Source organism: Hippopotamus amphibius, chromosome 1, assembly GCF_030028045.1.
Source record: "Hippopotamus amphibius kiboko isolate mHipAmp2 chromosome 1, mHipAmp2.hap2, whole genome shotgun sequence".
Lineage (NCBI taxonomy): Eukaryota > Metazoa > Chordata > Mammalia > Artiodactyla > Hippopotamidae > Hippopotamus > Hippopotamus amphibius.
Window position 1 is genome coordinate 42,291,677 of NC_080186.1, and position 23,773 is coordinate 42,315,449.

At 37.9% G+C, this 23,773-nt stretch overlaps 1 protein-coding gene and 1 pseudogene across 11 annotated transcripts in view; one reads left to right on the plus strand and one right to left on the minus strand.

Moving 5' to 3' along the window:
- The window catches only part of FAF1 (Fas associated factor 1), a 463,179-nt gene that overhangs the window by 403,428 nt on the left and 35,978 nt on the right, over window positions 1–23,773 (minus strand). The gene's annotated exons all lie outside the window — the stretch shown is intronic.
- On the plus strand, window positions 5,296–17,503 carry LOC130858476 (60S ribosomal protein L34-like; annotated as a pseudogene).

Genomic DNA, 23,773 nt, shown 5'->3' on the forward strand with positions numbered 1-23,773 from the left:
AATGTACTAAATGCCCCGTAATTGTACACTCAAAATTAGTTTAAATGGTAAATTTTATGTTGTGCATATTATACCACAATTTTTTAAAAAAGAAAAAAAAAAGTCCTTTTCCCATTGAATCACCTTGGCACCTTTGTAACAAGTCAATTAATTACATATGTGTGAATCTATTTATGGCCTCTACTCTGTTCCATTAATATATATGTCTAACCTTTTACCAATAAAGATACTATATAAGAATATTATATTAAATCCTGAAAAGAAACAGTGTAAGTAATTGAACTTTGTCCTTGTCCAAAACTGTTTTGGCTATCTTAAGTCTTTTCTTCTCCATATAAATTTAGGATCAGTTTCTCAACTCCCACTTAAAAAAGTCAGCTAGGATTTTAACTGGGATTGCAATGAACCTATAATCAATTTGGGGCAAACTGATATCGTAACAGTATTAAGACTTCTGATGAATAAAAATCTGTCCCATTTAATTTAGGTTTTATTCTTTCAGAAATGTTTATCTTCCACATGTTTTACTGAATTTATCCCTAAATGCTTCTTCTCTTTTTTTTTTTAATTCTTCTGTAAATGGCATTTTAAAATTTCTATTCTAAATGGCTGATATATAGAAATATAACTCATTTTTGTATGGTGCCTTTGTATATTGACTTGTTACTTCAACCAGCTTTTGTGTAGATTCCTTATGATTTTAAGTACACAGAACCCTTTTATATTAGAATAAAGATAATTTTTTCTTCTTCATTTTTGATTTACAAATTGAAGTCTTTCATTTCTTTGTTTTATTGCACTGATGGCTTCTAATATACTGAAATTGTTTGAAGTAGCAATTATTTAATCATGTGTCAGAATTCCTACTGATTATTATTTCACGGTAGAAATATTCACTCCCAGTGAAATATCCCAAAAAGTGGTATGTACATACAATGGAATATGATTCAGCACTAAAAAAGAATGATATTCTAATACATGCTACAACATGTATATGAATTCAGATATAATAAGCAATATCATTCTGTGTTTTTAAAGTCCTATGTAAATCTTCTCAATCTGAATCTATCCTTTCATTACAACGGTAATGTTTTCAGATATGCACATATTTTGAATATGTACATCTAGTTCATTTGAACTATGGTAGAATATTATATTGTATGACTACCCCATACCCCACAGTTCGTTTTACTTTTCACAGTAAAGATTGTCTGCAGTAGCAAAAACTGTGACCAATGCTGCAGTAAACATCATTGTTTATGTCCTCTTGTGCACATGTATAAGAGTCTTTCTTGAGTAGACACCTAAAAGTGAACTTAACGGGTTGTAAGATATACACATCTTAAATTTTTCCTGGTTTACCAGATTTGTCTTTCAAACCCTCATATTAATATATATGTGCACCAGATTTCATTGAGAATGTATCACGTGCTCAGCTTGGTGCCTAGCATACAGATGTTTTTACTAACTTCTTAACTAAATAAATGAATAAATAAATAGAAAAAATTTTGACTATTTTATGGCTACATGTAATATCATCTTGTTGGTTTCATGTATCTTTTCATTACATGTACTATATTGTCGTTATATCTATACCATTACATTAGGTATGATTTGACACAATTGGGTCTATTTCAGAAGATAAATGTATAGCTTTCTAGAGTAATGGAAATAAAAACAAAAAATAAACAAATGGAATCTAGTTAAACTTAGAAGCTTTTGCACAGAAAAGGGAACCATAAACATAATGAAAAGGGAACCCACGGACTAAGAGAAAATATTTGTAAAATGAAGCAACCAACAAGGGATTAATTTCAAAAATATACAGTTCATATACTTGATATCAAACAAACAACCCAATCAACAAATGGGCAGAAGACCTAAGTAGACATTTCTCCAAAGAAGACATATAGGTGGCCAACAGGCACACGAAAAGATGCTCAATATCGCTAATTACTAGAGAAATGCAAACCAAAACTACAGTGAGGTTTATTCCCTCACACCTCACACCCAGAACGGTCATCATTAAAAAGTCTACAAATAGGGCTTCCTAGGTGGCACAGTGGTTGAGAATCCGCCTGCCAATGCAGGGACACCGGTTCGATCCCCGCTCCAGGAAGATCCCACATGCCGCGGAGCAACTAAGTTCGTGCGCCACAACTATTGAGCCTGCACTTTAGAGCCTGTGAGCCACAACTATTGAGCCCACGTGCTGCAACTACTGAAGCCCATGTGCCTAGAGCCCGTGCTCCACAACAAGAGAAGCCACGGCAATGAGGAGCCCGTGCATCACAATGAAGAGTAGCCCCCACTCACCACAACCAAAGAAAGCCCGTGCACAGCAAAAAAAGACCCAACACAGCCAATTAAATAAATAAATAAGTTAATTAATTAATTGATTTAAAAAGTCATTAAGACTGGATGATTAAAAAAAAAATTCTACAAATAATAAACCCTGGAGAGGGTATGGAGAAAAAGGAATCCTCCTACACTGTTGGTGGGAATGTAAATTGGTGCAGCCACTGTAGAGAACATGATGTAGGTTCCTCAAAAAACTAAAAATAGGGTTACCATATGATCCTGCAATCCCACTCCTAGGTACATATCCAGAAAAGACAGAAACTCTAATTCGAAAAATTACAGGCACCCCAAAATTCACAGTGGCCAAAAAGTTCCGTTGGTTTTTTTAAGTAAAAATAAAAGACATTTTTTGTTTTCACCAAGAACTGTATTGAACAACGTATTCACCCTTTTTTTCCACTACCTTCTGCCATTTTTCAGGCAATTTCATAATTCCATCTACCCACAACTTTTTATCTTTTTGATCAAAGAACTGTTCCAGGTGCCTTTCACAGTCTTCCAGGGAATTGAAATTTTTCCCATTAAGAGAATTTTGTAAAAACCAAAATACGTGGAAATCCGAAGGTGTAATGTCTGGTGAATACAGCAGATGAATCAGAACTTCCCAGTCAAACTGTAACAGTTTTTGCCTGGTCACCAAAGAAGCACGCAGTCTTGCATTATCCTGATGGAAGATTATGCATTTTCTGTTGACTAATTCTGGATGCTTTTCGTCGAGTGATGCTTTCAGTTGGTCTAACTGGGACCAGTACTTGTTGGAATTAATTGTTTGGTTTTCCACAAGGAGCTCACAATAGAGGGCTCCCTTTCAATTCCACCATATACACAACATCACAATCTCTGGATGAAGACCAGCTTTTGGTGTGGTTGGTGATGGTTCATTTTGCTCGCCCCACAATCCCTTCTGTTCTACATGATTGTACAGTACCCACTTTTCATTGCCCATTAAAATGTTTTAAAAACAGAACATTTTCATTACGTATAAGTAGAGAATCGCACACAGAAACATGGTCAAGAAGGTTTTTTCGCCTAACTTATCTGGAACCCAAACATCAGAGCGATTAACATAACCAAACTGGTGCAAATGATTTTCAACTCTTGATTTGCATATTTTGAGTTATGTTGGCTATCTCCCATGTGGTATAATGTTGATTGTTCTCAATTAATGTCTCAATTTGATCACTATCAACTTCTACTGGTCTACCTGACCGTGGCGCATCATCCAGCAAGAAATCTCCAGCACGAAATTTCGCAAACCACTTGTGACACATTCGATCAGTCACAGCACCTTTGCCATACACTGCACAAATCTTTTTTTACATTTCACTTGTGTTTTTACCTTTCTTGAAATAATAAAGCATAAAATGCCAAAAACTTGTTTTTCTTCATCTTCAATGTTAAAATGGCTACAGAAAATTCACAAATTTTGATGTTTTTTTAAATACACACTGATATGACAGCTGTCACAATACAATCTAACAAAATTCTTTCAAATGAAGTTACAGACAACTAAGCCCTACTAGATCCATCTTATGGAAAAAACAAACGATCTTTTTGACCAATCCTTCCTTGCAGCAAAAGATAAAACCTTAAACAGACTGAAGACATAAAATCTGTCATGGCCTCCAAGTGAGCTGTTACAAATCACTGGCTTCAGAACTGCAAATAGCTGAGATCATAGGCAGTAGTTTCCAGCTATCCCTATAATCATTTATTTCCAGAAAGCAAAGACCTTTCTTCTCTAACCCAGCCAAAGGTTTCATTAGCATCTAATTCCCTTCCTTAAAAAAATGCCTAGAGGTCTACTTACTATTTTTGTTTTTTACCAAACTCTGACTGATACAAAACGGTCTTCCTTTTCATATCGTCTCCACTGAGCAATAGTTGTATTAGAAACAAGACAGGTTAGTCATAGTAGTAATACCCAGTGTTCGGACTCCAGTTTTCATAAAACCATTCCTTCAAGTCCCCCTTTTAAGTATCATTACCACTACCTCTTTTCCTCTCAAAGACAAGTGTTTTTGTTTGATAGTCTGTTTTTTTTTTTAAACATAAAAGAATGCCCAAATCACTGCCCTGAAGAAGCTCCATGTCTAGCAGGGTAAATAAACATGTAAACAAACAATACTATATGAGGATATGTGTTATAACAGCATGTAAAATATACAAAAGGATTAAAAAGAAAAACAAAATGACTCAGAAAATTAAGGAATGCATTCCAGCAAAAGTAGTACTTGAACAGGCTTTTGAAAGATGACATGGGAGTTTAACTGGCAGATAAAAGGTGGAGAACATTCCATATACAGAAAACATCATGGCCAAAGACACGGATACATGAAATTATGGTTATATTTTGGAAGTAAAAATAGGTCAAAATCAAGAACACCTAGCACCCAGATCTTGATTTCTAACACCATTCTCCAATAAGGGTTCCTTGGAGAAATGGCTGATTCTAGGACTGGGTAGGCAATATTCAAGATAAGCCTGGAACATCTGGTAGTGCCAGATAGGAAGTAAATGCTCAAATACAACACACACACACACACACACACACACACACACACACGATAGGAATATGTCAAAGGGTTACTACAGCAGCTAACTGAAAGAACCCCCCACAGTCAAAGCTGGAACAGCTGAGCAACAAAATACATAAACTAGTTCTGGGTTATAACCAAAGTATACGTGTGTATATAAAGTACAATATGTGTTTATATATACACACACAAAGAAATGAGACAAATCTCCCATGTAGAATGCAAAAAATTTATGTAAGTAGATAGCCTTCATGAAAGTGGAATATAATTCCCCACTCCCTAACTGTGGGATGCACACAGTGACTTCCTTCCAAAGAGTACAATATATGGAGTGAGGGAGTAATTTACAGTGGAGAAACTTAATAAACATTATCTCAACCAGGTGATGAAGGTCGATATGAACAATGCTAAGCCATATAATGATATGATGTAATGAAAATGGTAATTTACCTCTGCGGTCTGCCTCCCAAAAAACCACAACTCCAGTCTAATCATGAGAAAAACATCAGCCAAATCCCAATTGAACAACATTCTACAAAATACCTGATAAGCACTCTTGAAAAGTGTCAAAGTCATCAAAAACAAGGAATGTCTGAGAAACTAACACAGCAAGCAGAGGCTAAGGAGACATGACAACAACTAAATGTGATATCCTGGATAGAATCCTCAAACAGAAAAGAATATTAGGTAAAAATATTATATATTACATATTATGCAAAATATCCAGGTACTAAATGTTCCACTAGCTATACTGTACCCTCTTTACACTGACGTACCAGTTTGGCTTTAAAAGCACCCTCCTGCCCTAGAAAAAAATGCTTCCTCACTCCAATTAGCTATTTTCTCCCTTCAGTTTATTGATGACTAACAAATATTGCTGTCCTCTTTAAGACAAAATGAATTTAATCAAGTATGAAAGCTGTTTTGATGAGTTACAGATGTTGTTTATAATAGGCAAAGCTATCTGCTTCCCTAAGAAGTACTCAGGGAACTAAATTAAGCCACTACCCAAAAGCCCACTAAACCAATAAAAGCCTAGAATTCTAGTGAGAGAACTCTTGGCCTTTTGAAGCAAACATAGAGGTGTCTGCTCTAGTTGGTTTCTTCTTATTTCATCCTAAGACCTAGAGATAAGTTATAAAAGATAACTATCAGAACTCAGCAATGAACACCCAAGTAACAATAATTCTCAAACAAGGGAAATGAGGCTAATGGAGAACACACAAAATTGATTTGTCATTCGAAGCATAAAACTCTTGTTCATCAGGAGCTAACTAACAATAAGTTATGTATTATGAGCCAAGTAATTTACATTATTTTTAATCCTCTCAATAATCCTAACATGTTAAACATTCTGCCTATTAAAATCCTTACCCATAAAAATCTAACATTAAGTTATTTATTATGAGCCAAGCAATTTACATTATCTCATTTAATACTGTCAACAACTCTATGAGGTAGACACTACTATTATGCCCATTTTAGCAATGAGAAAAGTTTCAAGGAGGTTAAGTTAACTTGTCCAGGATCCCACTGCTAGTAAATGAGATTAGAATTCAAAAGCCAGTACTCTTTCCACCCTACAACACTGCCTCTCTCAAATAGTGTTTGCTAAATGAAAGTATAAATAAAGAGATTAATGAAATTCACCCGTGATTAACACTGACCCTTGAACAACACAAGTTTGAACTTCAAGGTCTACTTCACATAGATTTTTTTTTTTTCAATAGTAAATACTACTCTTTCCAAGATGGTGGAGGAGTAGGAGGACATGGGATTCTTCTCTCCCCACAAACATATCAAGAATACATCTACAAATGGAAAACTTCTCACAGAGCACCTGTTAAACACTAGCAGAGGACCTCAGACACCTAAAGAACAAGAAACACCCCATGTAACCAGGTAGGACGAAAGAAAGAAGGGAAAAGGAAGAGGAGAGAAAGCAAGATGGGACCTGTGCCCCTGGCAGGAAGCTGAGGTGAGCAGAGGTTCCAGCATCTTGGGGGAAGACCCCTCAACAGTGGGGAGATCAGCTGGGACAGAAGGGGAGCTTTGGGGGCTTGGACGAGAGCCCAGAAACCAGTCTGTGTCAGGCAGGACAGAGTGAGACCTATACAGACAGTCCGTGCCACAGCCCTGCACGCCCCAGCCTAAGAGGGGTGTCCACCGGTGCACGCTGGGGCTGAGTGCTGGAATATGGGTTTGGAGAGCAGACTCAGGGAGGAGACTGCTGTTGGCTGGGAGGAGACTGCTGTTGGCTGTGAGGTGACAGCCTGAGAGGACAAGAGTGAGGAGCTCTGCAACTAGGAATGCTCGTGGAGGAAACCCAGACCACAGAGGCAAAGTGCCACGTTGAGTGACGTGCAAAGGGCAAGGCCACCATTGCAGCCTCTCCCCTCACGCACTGGCCCCTACCTCCGTGGGCACTAGGGAGGCCTCCCACCAGAGCCAGCTCTCACGCCCCTGCCATTGCCTCCTCCACCCCCACCCTCCCACCTGGGCAACCCACTTGCCCCAATAGCTGCCTGACAGGCTCACACATTCCAATAACTACCCCAGTACCCGCCCGCCTGGGTGGCCTGCTCATCTCAAATGCTGCCTCGGCTCCTTCCTGTCTGATGAGCCTGTGTTCTCCAGCAACCCCTGGAGCAGACTCCGATGGAAGGAACACATACAGAGGTGGGTCTGAAACCACAGCTGAGCCCCAGGGGCCCAGTGAATATATAAGAAGAGCTGAAATCTCTCCTCACAGCTGCACAAACCATGGAGTCACACCTGCAATGATGACTCCCTAAATACAGTGCCTGCAAAACATCCAAAAGCACAAGAAGTGCTCCTGCAGCTGGGATGGGTCTGGCTTTAGCAGCTGTGGCCTTTGTGGGGGTTGAGCTAGGTACATGTAGGGGTTGGACCAGGTCACAGTCTGAGCTGCCTCCATAGCCCCCAAAGTGGGTTCAGGTACACAATCACTGCAGTCCCGGGACCTGACCTTAGTTGATCTGCACAGCTGGCCTGGTGAAAACAAAGCCTGAGAGTCACTAAGGCCAACTGTCAACATAGCCACAGTTAAGGCGGGACTGAGGGCAGTGCCAACAACAGTGTACTTTGTGAGCCCACACAACGGGTGAAAGGGGACACAACAAAGCACATTTAAAGGTGAACAGCTCCAGAGGAGGAATACTCAGTGGCTTCTCTCCCAAAGGGAGTGCTCCAATCCACCTATCTTGCACTACAGATCAGAATTACAGCTAAGAAACAGATCTGGGAGCCTCTACTCCAACAACCAGGGAGCAGACCTTACCCCTAACAGGGCAATGACAATCACAGAACAAAGGGGAGGCCCCGCTCAATATCCAGGGCAGATTCACCATATACCAGTCAAACACCCAATCAATCAAGGGGATAATGGCACAAGCCTCTGGACCAACCTCACCCACCAGGAAGCAGACACCAGAAGCAAGAGGAACAAAGATCCTGTAGCCTGCGGAAAGGAGACCACAAACACAGTAAGTTAGACAAAATGAGAAGACAAAGGAATATGTTGCAGATGAAGGAGCAAGATGGAAACCTATAAGAACAACAACTTATGGAAAAACCCAAATGAACTTCTGGGCAGTAAATGAAAAGAAGATAAGCAATCTACCTGAAAAAGAATTCAGAGTAATGATATAAAGATGATCCAAGATCTCAGAAAAAGACTGGAGGCACGTATCAAGACGATATAAGAAATGGTTAACAAAGACCTAGAAGAACTAAAGAACAAGCAAATATGAACAATACAATTACTGAAATGAAAAATAGACTAGAAGAAATCCATAGCAGAATAACCGAGGCAGAAGAACAGATAAGTGACCTGGAAGACAGAATGGTGGAAATCTCTGCTGCGGAACAGAATTAAAGAAAAAAGAATGCAAAGAAATGAAGACAGTCTAAGAGACCACTGGGACAACATTAAATGCACCAACATTTGAATAATAGGGGTCCCAGAAAAAGAAAAAAAGAGAAAGGGCCTGAGAAAATATTTGAAGAGATTACAGTCAAAAACTTTCCTAATATGGGAAAGGAAACAGTCACCCCAGTCTAGAAAGCACAGAGTCCCATACAGGATAAACTCAAGGAAGAACACATGAGACACATATTAATCAAATTAACGAAGATTAAATATAAAGAAAAAATAATAAAAGCAACAAGGGAAAAGCAACAAATAATATACAAGGGAATCCCCATAAGGTTATTAGCTGATTTTTCAGCAGAAACACTGCAGGCTATAGGAGTGGCATGAAATATTTAAAGTGATGAAAGGGAAAAAACTACAACCCAAAATACTCTGCCCAGCAAGGCTCTCATTCAGATTCGATGGAAAAATCTAAAGCTTTACAGACAAGCTAAAGCTAAGAAAATTCAGCACCACCAAATCACCTTCACAATAAATGCTAAAGGAACTTCTTTGGGGGGGGGGGGCATGGAGGGGGGAGACCAAACAGGCCACAACTAGAAACAAGGAAACCACAAACGGGAAAGCTTACTGGTAAAGCCAAGCATCATACACTAAAAGCATGAAATCATCCACACACAAATATGATATCAAACCCAGCAACTGTGAGAAGAGGAAATGGGAACTGGATTTGAAATTGAGAGACCAGCAATTTAAAACAACCTTTGATAGATAGATAGATAGATAGACAGACAGACTGCTTTATCAAACCCTCATAGGAAATGCAAACCAAAAAACTACAATAGATACACACACACAAAAAGAAAAAGCAACCCAAACACAACACTAAAGATGGTCATCAAACCACAGGAGAATAGGAAAAAAAGAGGAAGGGAAGAAACAAGACCTATGAAAACAAACCCAAAACAATTAATAAAATGGCAATAGGAACATACCTAGCAATAATTACCTTAAATGTAAATGGATTAACTGCTCCAACCAAAAGACACAGACTGGCTGCATGGATACAAAACCAAGACCCACAAGTATGCTGTCTACAAGAGACCCACTTCAGACCTAGGGACACACAGAGACTGAAAGTGAGCAGATGGAAAAAGATATTCCATCCAAATGGAAATCAAAAGAAAGCTGGAATAGCAATACTCATATCAGACAAAATAGACTTCAGAATCAAGACTGTTACAAGAAACAAAGAAGGACACTACATAATGATCAAGGGATCAATCCAAGAAGAAGATATAACAATTGTAAATATATATGCACCCAACATAGGAGCACCTCAATATATTAAGCAAATGTTAACAGCCATAAAAGGGGAAACTGACAGTAACACAGTACTACTGGGGAACTTTAACACCCCACTTAGACCAATGGACAGATCATCCGGACAGAAAATTAATGAGAAAACACAAGACTTAAATGACACATTAGATCAGATAGGCTTAATTGATATTTATAGGACATTCCATTCAAAAGTAGCAGAATACACTTTCTTCTCAAGTGCACACGGAACATCCTCCAGGATAGATCACATCTTGGGCCACAAATCAAGCCTTGGTAAATTTAAGAAAACTGAAATCATATCAAGCATCTTCTCCAACCACAACACTATGAGATTAGAAATCAATTACAGGAAAAAAAATTGTAAAAAACACAAACACATGGGGGCAAAACAATATGCTACTAAACAACCAAGAGATCACAGAAGAAATCAAAGAGCAAATCAAAAAAATACCTAGAAAGACATGACAATAAAAACATGATGACCCAAAACCTATGCGATGCAGCAAAAGCAGTTCTAAGAGGGAAGTTTATAGCAATACAATCCTACCTCAAAATACAAGAAAAATCTCAAATAAATGACCTAACCTTAAAGCAAACAAAACAACCTAACCTAAGAGCAAACAAAACCCAAAGTTAGTAGAAAGAAATCATAAAGATCAGAGCAGAAATAAATGACATAGAAACAAACAAACAAAAATAGCACAGATCAATAAAACTAAAAGCTGGTTCTTTGAGAACATAAACAAAATTGTTAAATCTTTAGCCAGACTCATCAAGAAAAAAAGGGAGAGGCCTCAAATCAATAAAATTAGAAATGAAAAAGAAGTTACACCTGATACCGTAAAAACATAAAGGATCATAAGAGACTACTACAAGCAACTATTTACCAATAAAATGGACAACCTGGAAGAAATGGACAAATTCTTAGAAAAGTACAAACTTCCAAGACTGAACCATGAAGAAACAGAAAATATGAACAGACCAAGCACGAATAATGAAATTGAAACTGTGAGTAAAAACCTTCCAACAGGGACTTCCTAGGTGGCACAGTGGTTAAGAATCTGCCTGTCAATGCAGGGGACACAGGTTCGATCCCTGCCCCAGGAAAATCCCACATGCCGTGGAGCAACTAAGCCTGTGCACCACAACTACTGAACCTGTGCTCTAGAGCCTGTGAGCCACAACTATTGAGCCCATGTGCTACAACTAATGAACCTCATGCGCCTAGAGTCTGTGCTCTGCACCGCAATGAGGAGCCTGCGCACCACAATAAAAGATATGAACAGTATCTTACTCATTTTTGTAGCTGCATCATCTATGTCTAGTATAACTGGTGATAATAAATGTCTTTCAAATGAATTAAATAATATTTTTAGTACATGCATGAATCACTGTGCATACACTAACAAAAATTCTAGTTTCTAAACAAAAAATGTTGGAACATTTGGATATCTAATACAAACTGCAATAAATAGAGAACTCTAGGTATAATAGGGGATTTAAAAGGAGGAAGGGAACAGAATAGGAAAGACTCTAGTTGCTAACCAACCATGTTAGTTATATGGTAATATACTCCCAGTGACAAACCCAGTAGCAGCAACAGATACTGCCAGAGTTTAATTCTCCCTGGCTTCCTAGAACAGAGACTGACTAAGGAATAGTCTGTACTCCATTCTTTGTAGTCTTTTACTGCCTTTCTTTCCAGTTTGCTCTCTCAAGAGAGTATAGATATAGGTGACTTCCTCTAAGTTCGTCCTCTGGAATCTCACAAAACTAGCTGCGTAAACAAAACCCGTATAAAAGTTCTTTACTCTGGTACACAAAGTGGGGAAAGTGGGGGGGGGGGGGGGACGATTAGGAGATTGGGATTGCCATATATACATTACCAATAAGAAAAAAAACACCAAATTGTACACTTTAAATATATGCAGTTTATTGTATGTCAATTGTATCTCAATAAAAGTTCTTAAAGAAAAAAACAAAAAAATTGTTTACTCTGGTGCCCCATGTCAGTATACTAGAATCATACTCGTAGATACTGTATTCTACACTACCACACACTTGCAGGGAAAAAAGATGATGCAGTAAAAGTGATCTCTGCAGTGAGATACAAACTCCCTGGTTTTCCACCTTTCCAGCCAATGGTCCTTTGTGGGACCAGTTCCTGGAACCAATTACAATAGGATCCTTGAAGAAATCAAATATTCTCAGTCAACCAACTCCATTTCCACATTTGGTCTTTTCTATTCTTCCTTAGTTACTTTTCCTCCTGGGATAAGTCTATTAAATTGCTATTACCTTGGTATAGGAAACAACATAAAACTGTGAGAATAATTTTTCAGATTCTTAATTTTAGCACTTTCAATCTACTGAATTTCTTTTTCAATATATAATTCTATTGCAGGCTCAGCTTTTGTTGCCATTGTATGAAACTGAGTTCTATACCATTTATTGCACGCAATTATTTGTGCAGTTTTTAAAGATCTAGTTTGCATCAATTTATATCAGGCACTGGTATGTTTCTGTACATATTTTCCTTACTTGAGCATTTCCCATCCCCCATTTTGAGAAAATTAATATAATTGCACATTTTCTTTAAAAAAAAAAATTTCTGTTTGGGCTTCCCAGGTGGTGCACTGGTTAAGAATCCGCCTGCCAATGCAGGGGACACGGATTCGATCCCTGCTCCAGGAAGATCCCACATGCCGTGGAGCAACTAAGCCCGTATGCCACAACTATTGAGCCTGCGCTTTAGAGCCTGTGAGCCACAACTATTGAGCCCATGTGCCACAACTACTGAAGCCCATGAGCCTAGGGCCCATGCTCTGCAACAAGAGAAGCCACAGCAATGAGGAGCCCACGCACCACAACGAAGAGTAGCCCTCGCTTGCCACAACTAGAGAAAGCCCATATGCAGCAATGAAGACCCAACACAGCCAATAAATAAATAAATAAATAAACAAATAAATAAATAAAACTGTTTAAGTATGGCAGTCTTCAAAAAATTAAACACACAAATACCATTTGATCCAGCAATTTTAATTCTGAGTATATACCAAAGAACTGAAAGCAGAGACCCGAACAGATCTTTGTACACTCATATCCAAATCAGCATTATTCACAATAGCCAAAACATGAAAGCAACCTAAGTGTCCACTGATGAATGAATGGATAAACAAAATGGAATATATACATATAATGGAATATTATTCAGCCTTAAAAAGGAAGGAAACTCTAACACATGCTACAACATGGATGAACTCTGAAGACATCATGCTAAGTAAAATAAGCCAGACACAAAAGGACAAATATTCTATGATTCCACTTATAAAAGTACCTAGAGGAGTCAAATTCATAAATACAGAAAGTAAAACAGTTGTTGCCAGGTGCTGGGGAGATGAGGGAATGGGGAGTTACTGTTAATAGGTACAGAGTTTCAGTTTGGGAAGATGAAAAAGTTCTGGGGATGAATGGTGGTGATGGTTACACAGCAATGTGAATGTACTTAAATGCCACAGAACTGTAAACTTAAAAATTATTAAAATGATAAATTTTGCATATGTATATTTTATTAGAATTTTTAAAATCCTGTTTAAGCCAAGCCCTTAGTAATGCTTATTTGTGCTTAGAGTTTCTTACCAATCTCACTGAAGCCAAGTGTTCAAACATCTCCTAGTGGATTTCATTTTGGGGTTTACCATCCCAAGCACAGAAACCTTTCCACTTACATTACAAATGGTCCTAATAATAGTCAGTTTATATTTTAGTTCTCCCTACTTAGAGCAAAGATGAACAACCAGTTTCCAAATACCTACTGATACTAATATACTCGCCCCCCAACTTAAAAATTACACCATTTTCAGCATCTCTGAAGCCTTCCCAGTGCTACTTCCTAATCGCCTTCCTTTCTCCACTAGTTTAACTAATCCTGAGTTTTACCTTTGTTTTGTTTTTCTTAAGAAAAATCTCTTTCCATGAATGGGTAAAATAACTATGAAATATATTTGACTAACATTATTGAGAAAATTCAAGCATATTATTCACTTACTCTCTCTTGGTTTTTTTTTTTGGGGGGGTGGCTGCATTGGGTCTTAGTTGCAGCACACAGAATCTTCGCTGTGGTAAGTGGGATTTTTCATTGTGGCATGCAGGCTCTTCGTTGCAGTGCACAGCCTTCTCTCTCATTGTGGCACGTGGGTTTTCTCTCTAGTTGTGGCACACGGGCGCCAGAGCATGTGGGCTCTGTAGTTTGCAGTGCGTAGACTCTTCATTGTGGCACATAGGCTTCTCTCTAGTTGGGGCATGGGGAGTTTCTCTCTAGTTGTGGCAAGTGCAGGCTCCAGAGCACATTGGCTCTTCATTGTGGCAATCGGGTTTTCTCTCTAGTTATGGAACGTGGACTCCAGAGCGTGTGGGCTCTGTAGTGTGCAGGCATGCGGGCTCTCTAGTTGAGGCACATGAGCTCAATAGTTGCAGCACACGGGCTTAGTTGCCCCAAGGTATGTAGGATCTTAGTTCTGCAACCAGGGATCAGACCCACATCCCCTGCGTTGCAAGGCGGATCCTTTATCACCAGACCACCAGAGAAGTCCCCTTCACTTATTCATTTTATGTATTAAGCACCTATTCTATTTCAGGCTTAAGAACCTCATAGTTCACTAAGAGAAACACAAACAGGAGTGATGGGAGGAAGGAAGAGGTAGAGAAGAAGACAGCAAGTCAAAAAGAGGAGATAAAGTCAGTGAAATAGCATTCATGTTAGGAAACTAAAAATAATTTACTTTTATTAAATCACAAATTTATATCAGAGAATTTTTCTTAAATTAAGAATTTTGGGGAAAATAAGAAAAGAGTGAATGAAATTCCCTATGTTTTGAGAAAATTCAGACATATCCAAGGATAATACTCAAAAGCAGAGCACTTAGACGCCCAAAGCACAATACAGAACAGACTATTACTGTCATTGCTGCAATGGTAAGAACAACATGATTTCAAGAAGGCCACCAACTTCAGAAAGATAGACAGAAGGGCTTGAGCAGCACCAAGACAAGTCACTATCACAGACAACAAAAGAGGCAGCATGGTGGACTAGAGTGTTATTTACAGTCTAGTTCTTGTCCTTCTTATATGAGGTTTACCTGGGATGCTTATTAAAAATACAGAGTTTTAGACTATGCCTCAGACTGTATCAGAATTCCTGGAAATAGGGCTCTAGAATATACATTTTACTAAGCATCCCAGGTGATTCTTTCATAGACTAAAGTTTGAGGAACACCAGTACAGCGGGAAGAGAGCTTTACCCACCTTCTAACCCCCAGCTAGACATTTTCAAGTAAACCACTTTAACTCAATATAAAAGTTTTGTTGGTTGTTAAGAAGAACTACTGAATTATATTAATTTTTACCAAGCATGATTGTGCTGTTATTGTTCTTTCTTAACATCATTAGTCTAGTTTTATCAACCTACATAGTTGCTTCCATTGGCAATGTGTATTAGGAAAAATAAATCATGTCTCTACCATTCCCCAAAGTAAGCTGCCATATAATTCTACACTGCTGCAATCTACTCACAAGTTTGTGAATGCTTATAAATGCCAAACAGTGCCACAGTGCAAGTGCACACACATTTCATCAAACAGTAGTCTGGTATCAGAAAATACTATCAGTCACTGACCCAAGTTTCAGTTTCTTAAATAACTTCAAAAGTTTTTCTTAAAACTGTATGTTTTTCTTTAAAAACAAAAACAAAAACTTGAAATGCAGAAGCCACACCAGAATTTAATTCTGATTAGCTATCCTTCATACAAACATTACCTTCATACAAACATTACCTTCATATAAGTTGTGCATGCCCTCAATTCACAGAAATGAACCAGGCACTGTTACTAAGTTAGGGCACTCAAGCCTTGAAAAGTGTTAAAGATTTTGACACTTGTATTTTTTTAAAGCACCTCTAAAAACACCTATAAATATGTTTCTATCACCTATTATAGCACTTATCACACTATTATAACTGCCTGTTTATGTGCCTCTATCACACTAAACTGTAAATGCTGTAAGAGACCACTATTATGGTCAGTATTGTAATCCCATGTGTAGCAAATTGCCTGGCACATAAGTAGATCACTCAATTAATACTTGTTGAAAGGATGAATGGATGGGTGATTTTTATACAAATACATTCCTTACACACTTTTAGAGTGTTTCAGACACATTAATTCATAACTGTTTCATTATCCTTACAAGATAAAGTATCACTGATGAGAAAATTTAAGCTTAAAGAAATCAAGCCACATATTCAAGTTACTCATTTACTTGGTGGCAGAACTAGAATCTGAATCTAGAACCAGAAAACCAAAGCACTTTCCACTACAACCCTGCAAATTTCACCAAGGTGTTAACATCAAAAAAGGAAGAGTATCTGTAGAACAGTCTTTTTTTCTTTCTTTTTTTAATCTGTTTTATTTACAGCTGAATTCCAAGTACCTAGAGCAGGCACAGAATAGGAAACAATAAATCTGTTGAATTAATGAGATGTAAATTCCTAGAAAGAATCCTGAGTTTTTTCCCTATTAATCCTTGGTTGCTTTTTTTTATTTTATTTTTTTTAGGCTCTTTATTGGAATATAATTGCTTTACACTCTTGTACCAGTTTCTGAGGTACACCAAAGTTAATCAGCTGTATTTATATATATAACCCCATATCCCCTCCCTCCCACGACTCCCTCCCACCCTCCCTGTCCTGGCCCTCTAAGGCATCACCCATCATCGAGTTGATCTCCCTTTGTTATACAGCAACTTCCCACTAGCTATCTATTTTACAGTTGGTAGTGTAAATACGTCTATGCTACTCTCTCACTTCGTCCCAGCTTCCCCTTCACCCCACCCCATGTCCTCCACTCCACGTAAAACAGTCTTAGGAAGGCTGGTTGTTCCCCAATTTCATCAAGAAGAGCAAACTGTCGCTTCTTTTTCCTCTTCCAGGGATGGTATCTAGAGGTATTCAGGATTGTCCAGCGTTTGACATACCATTGTAGGCTGTCCTATACAATACAGCCTCTAACAAAACCAGGCTGTCCCGAACCCCTGGTAATAGAATTGTTTACCTTTATACCAAGAAGGTTGGGAAAGCACCAAAATCCGCATGTGGCATGTGCCCAGGCTGACTTCAAGGACTTCGTACTGTGAGACTTAAAGTTCTTAGAGGTTGTCTAAAATGAAAACACATGTTAGCTGGGCCTATGGTGGTTCCATGTGTGCTAAATGTGTCCGTGAAAGGATCAAGCAAGCTTTCCTCACCAATGAGCAGAAAATCATTGTGAAAGTATTGAAAGCACAAGCACAGAGTTAAAAAGCTAAATTTTAAAAAGTGAAATTTTTTGAGTACTAAAAAATCAAAAAGCAAAAAACAAAAAAAGAAGAGCAAACTGTCAGTAACAGGAGATAAGTATCAATCAAGCTAATCATATTAATATATGCCTTAAGTAAATTTTTTAACAGGAGGGTATTGGTAACACAGGAAAAGAAGAATAAGGAAGTACGAATTTGTTCATTACTGACCAAAAAGGTTACTATAAAGATATTTTTAAATTATTATTTATTTATTCATTTATTTATTGGCCACATTGGGTCTTCATTGCTGTGTGTGGGCTTTTTCTAGTTGGAGTGAGCAGAGGCTACTCTGTGATGCATGGGCTTCTCATTGCAGTGGCTTCTCTTGTCACGGAGCACAGGCTCTAGGCACACGGACTTCAGTAGTTGCGTCATGCAGGCTCAGTAGTTGTGGCACATGGGCTCTAGAGCATAGGCTCAGTAGTGTGGCGCATGGGCTTAGCTGCTCCACAGCATGTGGGATCTTCCCGGAACAGGGATCAAACCTGTGTCCCGTGCATTGGCAGGTGGATTCTTAACCATTACACCACCAGGGAAGTCCCAAAGATATCTTAAAGATAGTAAAAGATAGTATTCATGGAACTGATAGTCTGAATATCCAAACACTAGAAATGGAACAGGAATAATTCCCTAAATTTACCATGGCCTGGGTAAACCATCTCCCAAAACAATCCAAGTATTCTGTTCTGCTTCCATGCTTACCAATCTATGTTCTGATGACCAAACTGGTTTCTCAGGCACCCTAATACCAGGAAAAGAATGTTCTGAATAATGATTACAAGTACTGTGGTCAATGTATTGGGTCAACCAAAAGGTCCATTTGGTTTTTTCCGTAAGATGGCTCAAGTAGCACTTAGTTGTCTTTAACTTCATTCAAAACAATTTTGTTAGACTATATCGTGACAGCTGTCATATCAGCGTGCAATTTAAAAAACACTTACCAACACTGGTGAATTTTTGTGTAGCCATTTTAAAATTGAAAATGAAGAAAAAAGCAACATTTTCGGCATATTAGGCTTTATTATTTCAAGAAAGGAAAAAAAGCAACTGAGGGCTTCCTAGGTGGCACAGTGGTTACACATCCACCTGCCAATGAACGGGACACAGGTTTGATCCCTGCTCCAGGAAGATCCCACATGCTACAGAGCAACTAAGCCCATGCGCCACAACTATTGAGCCTGCGCTTTAGAGCCCATGAGCCACAACTATTGAGCCCATGTGCTGCAACTACTGAAGCCCACGCGCCTAGAGCCTGTGCTCCACAACAAGAGAAACCATGGCAATGAGGAGCCCGTGCGCCACAACAAAGAGTAGCCCCCCCATCGCTGCAACTAGAGATAGCCCATGTGTAGCAATGAAGACCCAACACAGCCAATAAATAAATAAATAAATTTATTAAAAAAAAAAAACCAACAGAAACACAAAAAAAGATTTGTGCATTGTATGGAGAAGGTGCTGTGACCTGATCAAGTTTCGTGCTGGAGATTTCTCACTGAACGATGCTCCACAGTCAGGTAGACCAGTTGAAGTTGATAGAGATCAAATTGAGACATTGAGAACAATCAATATTATACCACACGGGAGATAGCTGACATAACTCAAAATATCCAAATCAAGCAATGAAAATCAGCTGCACCAGCTTGGTTATGTTAATCACTTTTGTGTTTTGGTTCCATATAAATTAAGCAGAAAAAACCTCCTTGACTGTATTTCTGCATCCAATTCTCTACTTAAATGTAATGAAAATGTTTTTTTAATTAATTAATTAGTTAATTTATTTATTTTATTGGCTGTGTTGGGTCTTTTTTGCTGTGAGTGGGCTTTCTTTTAGTTGCAGTGAGTGGGGGCTACTCTTCATTGTGGTGCGCGGGCTCCTCATTGCCACGGCTTTTCTTATTGCAGAGCACAGGCTCTAGGCACGTGGGCTTCAGTAGTTGAAGCACATAGGCTCAATAGTTGTGGCTCAGGGGCTCTAAAGTGCAGGCTTAATAGTTGTGGCACACAGGCTTAGTTGCTCCACGGCATGTGGGATCTTCCTGGAGCAGGGACTGAACCCGTGTCCCCTGCATTGGCAGGCAGATTCGTAACCACTGCGCCACCTAGGAAGCCTGAAAATGTTCTGTTTTTAAAACAAATTGTGATGGGTGATGAAAAGTGGATACTGTACAGTAATGTGGCACAGAAGAGATCGTGGGGCACGTGAAATGAATTACCACCAACCACAACCACACCAAAGGCTGGTCTTCACTCAAAGAAGGTGATATTGTGTATATGGTGGAATCGGAAGCGAGTCCTCTATTGTGAGCTCCTTGTGGAAAACCAAACAATTAATTCCAACAAGTACTGGTCCCAGTTAGACCAACTGAAAGCATCACTCGACGAAAAGCATCCAGAATTAGTCAACAGAAAATGCATAATCTTCCATCAGGATAATGCAAGACTGCGTGCTTCTTTGGTGACCAGGCAAAAACTGTTACAGTTTGACTGGGAAGTTCTGATTCATCTGCTGTATTCACCAGACATTACACCTTCGGATTTCCACGTATTTTGGTTTTTACAAAATTCTCTTAATGGGAAAAATTTCAATTCCCTGGAAGACTGTGAAAGGCACCTGGAACAGTTCTTTGATCAAAAAGATAAAAAGTTGTGGGTAGATGGAATTATGAAATTGCCTGAAAAATGGCAGAAGGTAGTGGAAAAAAAGGGTGAATACGTTGTTCAATATAGTTCTTGGTGAAAACGAAAAATGTGTCTTTTATTTTTACTCTAAAAACCGAAAGGACATTTTGGCCAACCCAATAAAGTGCCTATCCTGTTGTAAACTAATGTTCTAGTTAACCAATCAGTCTCCTGCGAATCTGTTACACTGAATCAATTTTCTAGAACATTATCACTAATGGATAATAAATAAAGATCAAATATGTAAGTCTGCAAAGCATAGGACCAGACCTTGGATTCCTTGTAAGTCCACCAATTTCTCTCAATATTTGAGGCACATTTCAGAGAAATATCAAAACCTAGCATAAACAACTATGATTCAATCTTAGCTGAATTTTAAAGTTAGATCTTTTTCTCCATTCGTTTTCAACTACACCAAACAGGGAATTTTGCTTATGATGCCACAGGCATACAAATCAGAATACAAAATTATATAGGCCAATAAAAACCATTTTTTAATATAAGCTAAATTTCCCCCTAAGTCAGTATATGATAAGAGTGAATCAATGCAACTCTCTAGTGTCCAGCATCATTTTTTCTTCAGACTTAGCCCATTGACAAACTATTTTTCCAAAACTACTGTATTCAGACCACCAAAACAAAAAACTGACTGATTTACTTAGCATTTAATCACATTCCATTTTGAAATGTGAGAGAGAAAAAGCCAAAGGATGACTTGGATTTTAAGCTTTAAAACCTTAAAGTCCCTCATACATGAAGTCCTGGAAAAACACACTTCTTTCTTTTCTGTTCTCTTACGACTGTCTGTAACAATCACTTTGCATTTAATTCCATTTTGCCTTACACTATTATTTGCCTCATTAATGAAATTTGGGGGTCCTCAAACATAGTGCTGGTTTTCTGGTAAGTAATATTTACTAAATTATAGGCATCTACAGGTTAGAAAGCTAAAAACCTTAGTTAAAAAAAAACCTCTAAAGAAAAGAGCATAATTTTTAATGGTCCTACAAGACAAAAATTACACTTCAGAAACAGCCAGGGGGCAAGACCTCAAAGAACACACCAGACTCTAAGGTAAAATAAAAAGGCAAGACACAGACTGTGATAAAATAGTCATAATACATGTATTTGATGACCCTCGAAAGCATTCGGTTGAGAAAAAGTCAGACTTAAAAGACTGCATGCTATGTGATTTTGTTTATATGAAGTTCAGTAACAGGCAAAACTAATCTATGGTGATAGAAATCTGTGGTTTCCTATGAGGCAAAGGGATTGACTTGGAACAGGCCTTGGGGCAACTTTCTAGGGCAAGGAAAATATTCTATATCTTTATTAGGATAATGGAATACTACTCAGCAATACAAACTACATATATACTCATATATGGATGAAACGCAAAAGCATTTTGTTGAGGGAAAGAAGCAAGATGCAAAAGACTGCATGCTGTATGACTTCATTTATATGAAGACCAAAAAAGGGCAAAACTAATTAACCGTGATAGAAATCAGAACAGTGGTTTCCTATCAGGCATGAGGACTGACTGGAATAGAACATGAGGAAAATTTTCTAGAACAATGGAAATATTATGTATCTTTACTAGGGTGGTGGTTAGAGGGGTATATACAGTTATTAAAAACTCATCAAATTCTCCACCTAAAATGAGTACATTTCACTGAATATGCATTTCACATAAATTAAAATTTTTTAAGTTATAAACAGCAAAATAAATTTTACTTATCAAAAGAAAAAAAGCAGAATAATAAAATTATGAGGTAGCAGAGACTTAATTTCTCTAATGATTTTCTTTAATACTCTTTGACAAAATGTTTTACATACCCAACACAATTAAGTTTACCACTGCATCTAACTCCTTAATAAAAAAATTAATATATAATTAAAAGGCAAAATAAAGAAATTTTCAGGTAAACAAAAGCTGACAGAATTTCTCACCAACAGATCGTTCTTGGTATAAGATATAGTTAAATTTTTCATGCTGAAGGGAAATGATACCAGATGGAACTTTTACACAGAGTGCCAAAAATGGTAAATATATGGGTAAATATAAAACATTTATTCTCATTTCTTCTGTTCTTTAGAAGACAATTAACTCTTTAAAGCAAAAATAATAGCAATGAATTGTGATGTTTATAACATGTAGAAATTTAAAGAGAAGAATAAAACAAAGGCTGGGGGGGATAAATCAAAGTGTACTCATTATAAAGTTCTCTCATTATACATGAAGTGGTATAATATAACTCAAGTTAGACTTGTAACAACAAGGGGACAAACAAAGAGATATAGGAGGGGTGGCCAAGATGATATCAGCTGATCTCAGACTTATCTAAGTTGAAACTACATTTCTGAAAATTTCTTTCCTGAGTGGTTTCAGGTCAGGAATGGCCATAAGAAAAATGTGTGCAAGATTTAGAAGGTAGAAGAGAAGAAGCAAACTACCATCAAAAAGTCTAGGTATGTCCCCAGTGCTATTGTAACTCATACATATTTGTCACTGATCCACTGGCTCACCTCACCAACATGGAGCAGAAAGAAGGTCTACAATTTCTCCAGATCTGGACTAATTTTCCTCATGAACATAGATGCAAAAATCCTTAACAAAACCAAATCCAAGAACATATAAAAAGGATAACACATCATGACTAAGTGGGGTTTCTTCCAGCAATGCAAAGGTGGTTTAACATGAAAGAAACAAAGATATCTTTTATCACAAATAACTATACGTAGAAAATCCTCTGCATTCTTTAAAAAGAAAAAGTTTCCAGGATGACAGGTAAATTTTTGAGGTCCACAGGATACAAAATACATGACAAAAGCCTACTATCCTCAAAAAAATTAAACACAGAACTACCATTTGATCCAGCAATTCCACTTGAGTATATACCAAAAAGAACTGAAAACAGGGGCTTAAACAGATATTTGTAGATTTATGTTCATAGCAGCATTGTTTACAATAGCCAAAAGGTGAAACCAACTCAAATGTCCATTGACTGATGAATGGATAACAAAATGTGATATATACATACAACAGAAATTACTGTCTTAAAAAGGAAGGAAATTCTGATACATGCGATAACACAGATGAACCATGAGGTCATTATGTTGGAATAAGCCAGACACAAAAGGATGAATATTGTATGATTCTAGTTATATGAGGTACCTAGAACAGTCAAATCCACAGAGAGAGAAAGTAGAATGGCGGTTGCTAGGGGCTAGAGGGAGAAGGGAATGGGGAGTTAATGTTTAATGTTAATTGGTATGGCATTTAGTTTGGGATGATGAACAAATTCTGGATAGAAGGCAGTGATGGTACACAACGAGAGTGTACTTAATGCCACTGAAGTGCACACTTAAAAATGGTTAAAAGGGTAAATTTTATGTTATGCATATTTTATCACACAAAAAGAAAGTCTACACACGGTTTCACACAATACAGTGTTTTTGTTCAGGGAAAACTCATATATATAATGTTAGACTCAAAGTACTTGGTTTGGGCTTCCTAGGTGGCGCAGTGGTTAAGAATCCACCTGCCAATGCAGAGGTCACGGGT